Raw genomic sequence first — 12,301 nt, forward strand, 5'->3', positions numbered from 1 at the left:
AGTGATTTTTCCAAATTAATACGGTCAATTTCCCGTATTTTTTCTGCTGTCTCAATTTGAGTTACTTTCCAAACTTCGTTATAAGCTGCATATATAGAGGCCGCTATGAAACGTTTTTGACGCTGTTTGCGTGGTCCCAATATGAAATCACGCAAGTCAGCACCTTCTGTAAGTAAAGTTAGGTGTTGCTTAATTTCAGCCAGTGTGGACGTTTGTAGCCATTGAAGGCAGAGCTTGCCCACGCTGTAGGTGGTTACTATCCCTGGATGTTGTCTTTGGGAATATCTAGGGTCTGGCCTGGTCAATTTGAACCCCTGTATTTTGTTCAGGAATCTGTCTTGACAGTTATTTGTGTCTGTGGGCCAGATCAACCATTGTTTCCATTCAGGATGTGTTCTGTTTTGGTTTAATATATGGTTTACGTCTATCTCATCATCTATAGAGCTATTACTGCTGACTGTTGGTTTTGGAATAGACGGTTTGTTCAAATCTTTGATTTTGGCTAAGCCAAGACAGGTAGTTTGTTGAATAGTGTCATTCAAAAATATAATTTGTTCTGGGATCATGCAGGCTCTGAACAATGATTCTATACCTTGTACTTGCCAATCTTTTGTACCCCAAACAGTTTTTGTTTCAATGTTACTGTTCCAGAAATCAAAACCAAATGTATTCATTTGCTCAAAAAATGAATCTGAATATATCAATTTTGTGTTGGTAAGCATGGTCTTCATACCTGTCTTATTTGACAATTTGAAATAAAATGTTTCTGCATTACTTGTGTTAAACCCTGAAAAGTATGAATATTTATCATAAAATGTTTTCGAGCTATCTTTTGGAGGAGTAGCACAATGTTCCCATTGGTTATAATTTAAAACATTTCTAGGTTGTGCAGATTTATGGAGATAATGGTTACCATAGTGGTTATAGCAGAACATTTGATCATAATTAGACGAACCCTGCAAATAATCATGTTCTGTAAATTTAGCAGACATCACAAGATCAGACATCATATCATTAATACTTTCAAAGTCCCAATCATCAGCAAATGTGCTTGGTTTTACAAAGTCACTCAATGAGATCTTGAATTGGTGTGGATACTTCAGGATTTCAACTGGACCATAGATTTCATAATCAGTTTTGTCCCATGCTACACCGCCTGGTATAGGATTGGCTGTGAAGTTCACTGAAGAAAGTTCTCTTTTCTCGATGTGTGAAGATGTGTGTGGTTTAAGGACCAAGTTGATTTTCTGGCTTGCTGTGTCCATTTTAGCATATTTTCCTTCAATGAAATGTCCCAAGCATAGTACCATGATGAGCCAAAGAATGAGGATAAATGCACCTAAGGCCACCCAAAATTCAATCCATGGAGAAATCAGATAGGTTTCTTTCAGCTGTTGAAGAAGTTCTTTAGCTTTATCTTTAAAAGTTTTTGTTGATGGCTGTTTCTTTGCTTCACTCAGGTCTTCAGATGAATCATCGAAGTTGATGAAGTAGCCGGATGCTGTTCTGTCAATTGTTCCAATTGCTTTTGGATTTTGCTTTGTTTCATTAGCAAAGTCTGCAGTTACATCATCATAGGTTGTTGTTTCTTGATGAAAAGCTTTGATTTGGGTTTTAAGAGGTTCAAGTTCCATTGCTTTGCTGCATAGTCCTTGTTGATTCACTGTAGATTTTCCAAATGTGATCAGTCTTCCAGTTTGAGCCTCTGTATTCATAGCAAACATTGGTGTTCTGCTACTTCTTGGGAGTCCACTTGGCCTACTATTTGTTATCGGCCACATGATTGTGGTTTAACCAGGTCGATGGATATGACTCGGTTCTCCTTTTTACCAGCAAGGGGCGGTAGTACTACTGATCTTGTCCCGTTGATAGACAAGACAGGAACTGCTTTTCTGTAAGAAGGCCCAAATTCCTTCTTTACCGCGATCTTTTCTCTGACTAGATCCCCGACTTTTGGAATCCAGACAGGCCTTGCTGGGACAGGTGGTTTCTCTTCAGTGGTTGTTGGCTGTTGTTTCAACTTTATGTTGCTCAGGTCTTTTCTTGTTTCATTTAAGTCCTGCAAAATAGCCAAACGATCTTTGATATCAAAGCTTTTGTCTTTAACCACTGAAGTCTGACTATCAAGATCTTGGATCATCATTCTAGTCCCGAACAATAGTTCGTACGGACTGAACCCTTTCAGAGAATTCCTTGGCAGGTTATTTAAACTACGTTCGACACTTATTAAATGTTTGACCCACCCAGCTCCTGAACCAAATACCTTTGCTGTTATAGATTGCTTTATGTCACGGTTTTTTCTTTCTACGATTCCGTTTCCCTCAGGATGAAATGGACAAGAATACCGCAATGCAATGCCCATGCTGGTCATGGCCTCCTTATAAGCTCGAGAGCTAAATGCAGGACCCTGATCAGAATGTAGCATGCCAATTGCGTATGTGCCGATAAAGACTCGCAAATCTTTTATAACAGTTCTGGCGTCAGCCGATCGCTGGGGCCACAACCATATGAATCTCGTGCATGAATCCACTGCCACCAAGAAATATTTATAGTTAACATCCCTTTGTAAGGGACCACAGTGGTCTAGGTAAACACAGGCTAATGGTTTATCTGAGATTAGAAGGTGCGTCTGTGCTGGTCGTTTCACTGTTGATACTTTCATTCTTTGACATATTTCACATTCTAGAACATAGTTCCTTGTTTGTCTTCTCATTTGTGACCCCCAGTATCTCTGTTTTAATAATGACACTGTGGCTGAAACGCCAGCATGTATGTACAGAAGCGAGTCCTTCGTGTGCCGCTATAATGAGTCCTAACCTATGTTCCATGTTTGGAATTGCCCTATCCCCCACTCCAGGGATTCGAGCAAACGGAACATTATTTGCATCATTTATGTATGAGTACTTTACTGGAAAGCCTTTCGGGAGTGTTTCTATCGCATCTTTTACTGTAGCGCTGACAGCCTGTAATATTTCGCTGTCTATTTTTGTTTTTGACCGGGTGATAGCAGCTACGGAAGCCGTTTGCACTGCTGTCTTCGCTGCTTCATCAGCCAATGAATTCCCTGCAACGTGAACGCCATCACGTTGATGACTCAGTGTATGTATCACGTGAGTCTTTTGTAGTTCCTTTTGCAAAAGAACTACTTGTTCCCAAAGCATTTTATGTTTGATTGTGCCACCTTTTGCATCTTTAAAACCATTCTGAACCCAGATCTGCAAGTATTCATTGTAAGATTGGACGCAGTAATACGAATCGCACACAATAAGTGTGGGGAATTCTCGATCGGTATTTTCAAGCGCCATCTTGAATGCTAGTAGTTCTGCTCTTTGAGCTGTACAGTCTCCTAGAGATTGCGTTTTAGTGACCACAGGTTTAAATTTTCCTTTGTGCCAGCGACCTTTAACAATTGCGCACGCAGCACTGTAGGCTTGCTTACCCCCCACTGCGGGTTGTGCTGATCCGTCTGTATATATTATACAGCCGTAGTATTCTAGAGGCAGAATTTCGTTCGGCGGAGGACATTCGAATTCATATTGGAGAAATTCTTGTGTTTTTAAATTGGGATCAAATTCGTATACCACGTCCGTTGCAGCAAGAGAGTTAGCCCACTGTATCCACCTTGGATGGAGTGCTTTAGCATTCGGAATGCTTGCCTTGGTTACCGCCTCTAGGGCTGGTATAGGTGTCACGATGATTATTCGTTTACCCTGTGCTAGGGCCCGCTCCTTTGCTACAGCAGTCTGTACAGCGGTCAGAATTTTTTCCGTTGGGCTAAATTTCATTTCAGCTTTTGTGTACAAGTGTGATTTGTATGCTATTGGTACCTTCTCTCCCTCATTAGAGGTCAGGTATGTGAATCCGCATCTTCCTGGGATGACTCGAATCACAAGGTTGCGTGTATTGTCACGTGTTTGTAATTTTGTTTTAACTAACATATCTGTTTGTAAAGATCTCAAAATTTCTGTGTGTTTTTGAGTCCAATTGATTCTTTTAAAATCTGGTTTTATAAGATCATAGAGAGGTTTAATTCTCTCTGCATAATTTATAATGTAAGTTCTTCCGAAATTTAGGAAGCCTAGAATTGATTGTAAGTTTTTCAGTGTCCTAGGTGCTTGGATTACAGCACATTTCTCTAGGAAATTGTCAGCCAGGCTTTTGCCTTCACTTGATAGTTCATATCCTAAAAACAGGACTGTTAGATGGGCAATCCTTGACTTTTTAAAGTTGAATTTGTAACCCTCTGCTGCGAACCCAAGTATTATGGTGTTCACTCTTTTCAAGTGAGTATCCAAGTCATCATCTGTTAGATAGATGTTGTCGACATAAGATAATGCCTCGTCATCATATGTTTGTAGTAATTCTGTTACTCTCGCTGAGAATAATCCTGGGCTGTTCTTGAACCCCTGGGGCAAACGACAGAAATATTTTTGCGTGCCATTTATTGAGAACGCCGTCAAATATCTGCTCTCTGGTGCTATATTTTGACAAAAGAATCCATTAGAAATATCTAATGTGGTTTTGTATTTTTTGCCCACTATGTTATTCATTAGTGCATCACTATGCGAGTTTTGTACTGCAAATGTTTTGCAACATGAGTTAAGGTGTCTGTAGTCCAAAACAAGACGATATGAATTGTCTGGCTTGGAGACAGGAAACAAAGGGTTGTTCATTTGTGAGGTGCAAGTTTCAACCACCCCCTGGTATTCAAGTTGATCTAGGATCTCTTTTACCTGTTTTTTAGCTTCTTGCTTAATCGGGTACTGCCTCTGTGCAGTAGGTTGTGATTTTAGCTGGATTTTGTGAGGAGGAGAGTCCTCATCCCATCCCACATGATTTTTATATAAGGCAGGGGCTTGAGCTACTGCCCACTTTCTTGCAAGTGTATATTTTTTATGAATTGGAATATGGTTTGAGAAGGCAGGCATAATTATTTCTTCGCCATGTGGGCACTCCCTGACAAACTCTGGAGGCCAGTCTCGTTCAGCTAGAAGGATGTCATAGCCCTTGGAGAGATTATCCCAAAATAGACCCCTTATTTTTCTAGTCTTATCCCCCTCTATACGCAATGTTATTTCATATATTTTATGAGGTTTGCTAACTCTGGTATCTGCAGTTTCCACCTGAATGTATTCATTCGTGTCCACTGTCTCCAGATGATTCATAAGGACTTTGCGAGCTATGCTCACTTCTGCTGCGCTGTCTAGCATTGTCTGAGCCCATTCTCCGTTTTACAGCTGTGTCCTCAGTATTCTCGGCATTGTTAATTACTTTAATACTGGCTACCTTCTTTTTTGGAAATTGTAATTTTTTATTCAGATGAGCAGGTTCTTTGTCTTTGGACTTGACGTGCTCTTCCCTGTGTTCTGATCGTCCTCTTCTTTCCGATTTCTGCGAGGAATTCTGAAAAGATTGAAAGGGACGTGTATCAATATCTTGATATCTATCAGGTTTTTTTAAATTTATCCCTATTTCTAAGGTTGTATTTTTTCACAGAGGGCTCCCTTTGGGGAGACTTGCGTCCTTGGTCAGGAGATCTTTCTCTCCGCCGAGGAGACCTTCCTCTGGACTGGAATCTTTTTTCTTTAGGATTGGATTGTTTATTTCCATCCCAGCTCTTTTTTTGAGTGTTTAAATTATTTTTAATAAATACCTTTTCAGGACTTTCAACTAGTTGGGGTTTCACTGGTATTCCACCCAAACTATCTCTTCCTAGTTCTTCATAGGATTTTTCTATGATTCTGGCAATTTCAGATGGTTGGTCTGCTATATTTGTCTCTTTTAACCTCTGTCGAATCGCCACATTTGCTGCTTCTCCCTTTATGTTGGCTAATAATATTGCAGAGACCTGCTTGAAGTCTTTCAGTAATTTCATACCGAGAGTTAAAGCGGGTTCTGGACCGTATTCATCTTGAATCTGTTTTAGCACATCTGGTATTACTGACATGGATGGTACACCATGTGTTTTTGTGTAAATGGAAGCAAAGACTGTTCCCCAAGTGTCACAGTCCTCCACATGTGGTGCGATTCCCATTGGAAGACAGATAGTCAGAATCCTATGTTTCTCAACAGGGGTGGTATCTGGAAACACCGCCTCTATTTGAGTGATTTTTTGTGCTAGCCAGAAAGGAATTTGTTCCCGTTTTGCGGGTACTTTACCTAGACAGGACTGTATGTTCTGTGGTGTAATTTTATTTGTGTTCCCCTGATGAGTGATCAGCTGTGGAATTTTAATTGCTGGTTGGATTGTTGAAGTCCGCATTACATATTGGACTAATTGTCTATGTATTTTTATTAATTGTTTTAGCTGTGCTAAAAGCTCTGGTGCAGGCATTTCTTCAATGTCTGGATGTGGTGTGTATCCGGCTAGGACCGGCCACGTTGCTCCTGGTCTACCTAGTGGACCGAGCCTGGTGATGTGATTATTATGTTTTAGGGCGCCATGAAACAAGAGCAGGTGCTCTTGGAATTTGAGTGGTATTTCCACCTCCTCGAAAGGAATGTACTCATTAGGAGGTTCCTCTATTTTGTAATAGTGGAAGTCCTTTGTTACAGCGTTTGCTGCTGGAAAGTTTATCCATGAATAGAATACCTCTGTCTGCCGATATTCGTGTGCCTCAATTACGAATATGACTGTACCACCTCTTGGTGTCAGTCCATTTTCTATAAGTTTTAGGGTTATAGATTTTCTTATGTTGACCGGGATGAGTATTATATCCGGGTCATTTTGCAGCAGAGTATTGTCTGCTACTAGGAGTTCAGCTGCTATTCTAACTGTCTCCCTTTCTTCTTCACTTTCTGTCATTTTACTGACAGGAAGGTTATTCTATTTGTTTGCAGATCAGGTTTCTATGGAAACAAAGATTAGATGCACAATATTTTGGAACAGTGTATCCTTCAACGTTGAATAAACCAAGAACCATACATAGGAGTCTCCTCCTGCGAGGTTTGGCGGATATGACCTTTCACCCACTCCAGACGTCTTTGGAGTATTATGGGAAAAAAGGGGTCTGTGTGAAAAAGCACGACTGAGTTACTCTAATGTCTTGCGTTAGTTTTATCGCCTATCCAAACGTTGGGTGCCATGTAGTGTAGTTCCTATTATCCCAATAGGCTCTGTGCATTGGAATAATATCTTCAATAGTATAGACCTAGGGCAGAGGTTAACTAGGTCTTCTACCGACGATATTAGACTTAAAGTTTTGTGTTTGCCAGCTAGCTCAGAGTTCACTAGAAACTTTCTCGAATAGACAAGGAGGATTTTAACCTCCCTGGATAGACAAGAAGGCATTTAGTTTCTGACAACCATAGAACATGACAACTTTGCTCTCCCCTAATCATGAGTGTATCTCTAGAGTCGTGTGAAAACAAAAGACAACTTATTTTACTCAGTCAGTTAAGTGCATTCTTAGTTTCACCAGATTGTAGAGAAAAGGAAGAGACGGGCGTGTTCAATAAAAGATGTTATTTATTGATCAGTCTCCTTTCTCATACAAGAGAAATGAATCGCTATTATTGTAATACTTATAGTTAAGTAAAGTGCATACAGTAAAGACAGAATTATAAAATAATACTGTAAAAGCATTGATATGGTTTCTGAGCCATATGATACTTTAAAATGGATAAAATAGATACATACATATATACATTTGACTAATCATACTCAACTGGTGCTTCTAACCACGCCTACCCCAGTGTACCTGACCTAAGCCTAATACGTGGGCGGGAGTAGATAAGTAGCAGTTTAAGTTAAGTTTGTTTTGCCAAGGGACTGACTCGAGAATTCTCTGCAAGGGGTTATTCAGTTCTGTACCTGAGATCTAGAATGGTGGAGGGCTGGTATCTCTTATCCCAGGTCTTGATATTCCAGCTGCCTGCGAGGGCTGCTTGGAAGCGCCGGAGCTGGATTTCTCAGCAGGAGAAAGGCAGCGTCTCGTTCTCAGCGCGTCAGGAAGGAGGGGCAGCGCCTGTGGGCTTCGCTCTCTGCTGGGCTCCTCGGCACGTCTCGCTGCTCCAATCTCGTCACCACCACATGTGTTTGCTTAAGGCAATGTTGGTAATATTTATACCTGAAAGGTGCCGAGATTGACGTAAGGATGGACATATATACGTCAATAAGGATGTCATATGAACGGGCTCGTTCGCACATTCTTTTGCTGAAGTTCTCGGTGAAATCAAAGCAATGGCTATGGGAATTTCCCAGGTCGCTGTAGGTTTGATTTGTTTTGAGAACTCCGTATGCCTTATCAGGGGCTGGAGGAATATCGCTTGTCTAATTAGATGGCATGCGTTATGACCTAATCAGATAACGCGCTTCTGTGCCGTGGTGTGGCTTAATCAGATAACGGTTTTTGCACCGTTGGGTGGCTGCTAGTTAATTATTAACCAAACCAGGGTCAGGAATAGGGGAATCGATACAGTACCTATAGGAATACATCACAGCCTGAGACATCAATTTAGGGTTACTCCTGTGGGTGGCACAATCAGTGCTGCAGGCCCACTAGTAGCATTTGTCATCACCAGCCCTGGCACACCCAGTGCACTTTACTAGGGACTTCATGGTGATACAAATATGCCAAACATGTATATTCAATCAGAATAACAATTTACACAGGGAGCACTTACACTCTGGCACTGATCAGCAGTGGCAGAGTGTCCAAAGCATCTAAACCAGCAAAAACTAAATTCAGCACAGCATCAAAAATACAGGAGGTAGAGGCAAAAAGATAGGGGGAACCACGCCAAAGATGCCAGGTCTAACACCTACCTAATAACCCCACCCTCCCTTCACACCCTTCGGTAACGCTCCGCCTCCGTGATACCGCCCTTAGATGTCCACCTCCCTCCAAAAAGATTATCTGGTACCTTCATGAGTCGTCTCCCGGGCTCACCTCCTCCGCCTCGCCTGAACTCTCCTCCCCTGTCCAGTTGCTCCAAATGTTCATCTTCTCTCCCCCCCAGGCTCCCCGGGAAGCCTGCACCCATGTCCCTCAGGTAATGTCCCAGGGCACCCGGGAACTTGTAGTTCCCATCAGTTTCTGCGTGCGATAACTAGCAAAAGAAGGACTACAATTCCCGACGGCCTTCACAGCAGAGGCCTTGATAAGTGAAAATCACTCCATTGTTTACTGATGGCAGAAGCTTTAAGCCTCTCTCTGCCTCAGGAGTGAACGAGGTGTAATTTACTGTGAATAAAACTCTACGGGTGGGACGAGTTATTAGAAGTACATTTCTGCATCACACCAATTGCAGCCTTATAACCCGATGTTCCTATTACCAGCTCAATGGCGACCACTTTATCACCCTCTAAAGGAAGAAAGGCTGAGCCTGCCCTACGAGTATTCAGAATTTGTAGAGGTCACACTCGGATGTCGGGTCAACTCAGTGAGTCATCTGGCTTACTGAAGGCCAACAGGTTGTCTGTCTAGAAGTCTTTTATATTCGTGGTGGAGTTTACTTATATATATTTATTTCCATGTTTAAAAACATGTTTTGCTTAGGTGTTTAAAATAGGTACTTTGACGGTTATGGGTGGCATACAGGACGCTCTGTGTGTGGGCTTGTTTAGTTTTACACAATAGCCCATGTCTAAGTATACCCCAGGTTTATATTAGTATCAAAGTGTGATTTTTGTTTATAGTAGAGCAGCAATAAGGGGCATGGTTTCAGCTACCAAATAAAACGTATTGAAGGGTACAGCGTTCATACTGATGAGGGGTCATGACACCCCCATGCTGTGCTTTGAAAAACGCTCCTTTTCGGGTGAAAGGAATTACCCATAAACACGCGGGCACATTGCTTGTAGCTGAATGGCATTTGGCAGGTCTTGTGATAACAAGCAGAACCGAAATTACTTTGTCTAATCTCCTAAACAAACATGCTGCATGACAGCATTTGTTTTTCTTTTTCACACACACGGCGTTCACGTTCCATTTTTATTTACAATGGGCAGAACAGATGCCGGAACCTCGTTGCCATTCTCCGTGAATGGGAGAAGGGAAAGGATGTGGTTTAACGACTAAGGTGGACTTTGAAGCCAGGAACCCAGCCTTGAGTCTGTCTGGAGGCTCAAACATACTGTGATTCCGGGCAAATCACAATCTCCCCGTGTCTAAGCATGGGCGTAAAATCAGTTTCGCGGGCGAATTTGCGGATTTTTGATGATTTCGCGATCCGCGAATTGCGCGAATTTACACAATAATCCGCAAATTTGCAAGCTACAATTTATTTTGCTTGGTCGCACTTGAAAAATACAATATCGCGCGTGCGGTGTTGACTTACCGGGATTCTGAGTCCACCGAGTTGTTTTTCTCCCAATTTTTGCATGTGCTGCCCCATTTTCTATCTTGCTGCGTGATCGCGCGAGAGTTTTTCAAACGCAATTACGTTATCGCAGCTTGCCATCATGCACGGTGAGAGTTTGACAACGCGAGTACGTCATAAAGGCCCGCGACGGCGCGCAGCTGACTTCCGGCGGGAGGTTTGAACAGCTCGCGTTCCCGAAATTGCAAAAATTGCAATTCTGCACAAGAAATCCACAGCAGGAAGCATAAACCTTGTGAAAATGATGATTTTGATCAGAATAACTCCTCAGATTGACATTTGGCTGCACTTTTTGGTGCAGGAGTCCATTTTTTGGGGTGGGGTGGGAGGAAGGAAGTGCCCCAGAGTCTCCAACTTCCTGTTCCTGTCCAGCAGGCTCCTCCCAGTGCTTTGTCCATGTACTGGTCATTTTTCATTTGGCTGTGGAGCTGGAATTGAATTTGAATTTAAAACATTTGTAAAGCGCATCATATACCCTGCGGTTTCTTGGCGCTGTATAGACAAAGTTTCGGCAAAAACGGAATTGTGGCAGACTGGCCCTGAAGTAACATGGGCAAGATTTACAGGGAAAATGCTTGTTTAAACAAAAAAGTTTTAAGATCTTTGCGGAAAGAAAGATAGTGGGAGGCGAAACGTAAATGGTCGGGGAGGGAGTTCCAAATAGTGGGAGCCAAAGTTGAGAAATTGGCACCTCCCCACTTCTTTTGTTTGAAGCGCGGAATTTGGAGGAGAAATTTGGACGAAGAACGGAGCTCTCTGGCAGGAGCGTATTCATTAATCAGGGAGGAAATAAAGGCAGGAGCAGACCCCTGGCGAGCCTGGAGAATCATGCAACCAGTTTTAAAAAGGGAACGCTCCTTGACAGGGAGCCAATGAAGCTCTCTAAGGAGGGGAGTGGAGTGATGAGAGCGCGAAAGACCATACACCAATCATGCCGCTTGGTTCTGAACCAGCTGGAGCTTCCGCAGGCTGTACGCAGGGATGCCGTTGTAGAGGGCGTTGGCGTAGTCCAGCCGCGAAATCACCAGAGCAGACATGATCAGCTTAAGTGCCAGAGGGGAAAAGAAACGGGAGACAGTACGAATGGTACGGAGAGTGAGAAAACAAGAGGAGACGACTGAACTGATTTGTGAGTGTAAGGTGAGTTGGTTATTCACCCTAACACCTAGAGTTTTGACTGTGGAGGAAGGAGTGGGGGAAGGACCAAACGAGGGGGGCCAAAAAGAGGAATTCCAGGGACTGGAGGAACCACCTGTGAAAACCAACTCGGTTTTGTCCGGGTTCAGTTTGAGGTGGTTGTGGTTCATCCAGTCCCTGATGAAAATCATAATAGATTGGAAATTAGAAATAGAGTGGGGAGAAGAGGAGAGATTGAAAATGAGCTGGAGATCATCCGCGTAGTTATATACGGTGACCTCCAGCTGCTGGAGGGCGAAGATTAAAGGAGAAATATAGAGATTGAAAAGTAAAGGAGAAAGTGAAGAGCCCTGGGGGACACCACAAGTGACGTGAAGTGGGGTAGCCGTGAATTCTCCTAACCGAACCGCCTGGGTGCGGTCCCTCAGGAAGGACAATAGCCAGACCAGGGCTGAGCCCTCGATTCCCGCCGCTCTGACACGTGAAAGCAAGATGGTATGGTCCACCGTGTCAAAAGCGGCGGAGAGATCGAGGAGCACCAGCGCCTGATGTAAATTCTGGTCTAACCCCTCCCTGAGGTTGTCCAGGACCGAAACCACAACGGATTCGGTAGAGTGCCTAGGGCGGAAGCCGGCCTGACGAGACGCCAAGCCTCCATTTACCTCTACATGGGTGCTGAGTACCGAGGTGACATGGCGCTCAAGCACCTTCCCCAGGTAGGGCAGTAGGGAAATGGGGCGGTAGTTGGCTGGAGTAGACGGGTCAGCGCCGGGCTTCTTTAAAATGGGCACTATTGTGGCTGATTTAAGTGCGGGGATCACGACTCCCTGAATAAGAGAGC

This window comes from Lissotriton helveticus, chromosome 5_1 (genome assembly GCF_964261635.1).
Source record: "Lissotriton helveticus chromosome 5_1, aLisHel1.1, whole genome shotgun sequence".
NCBI lineage: Eukaryota > Metazoa > Chordata > Amphibia > Caudata > Salamandridae > Lissotriton > Lissotriton helveticus.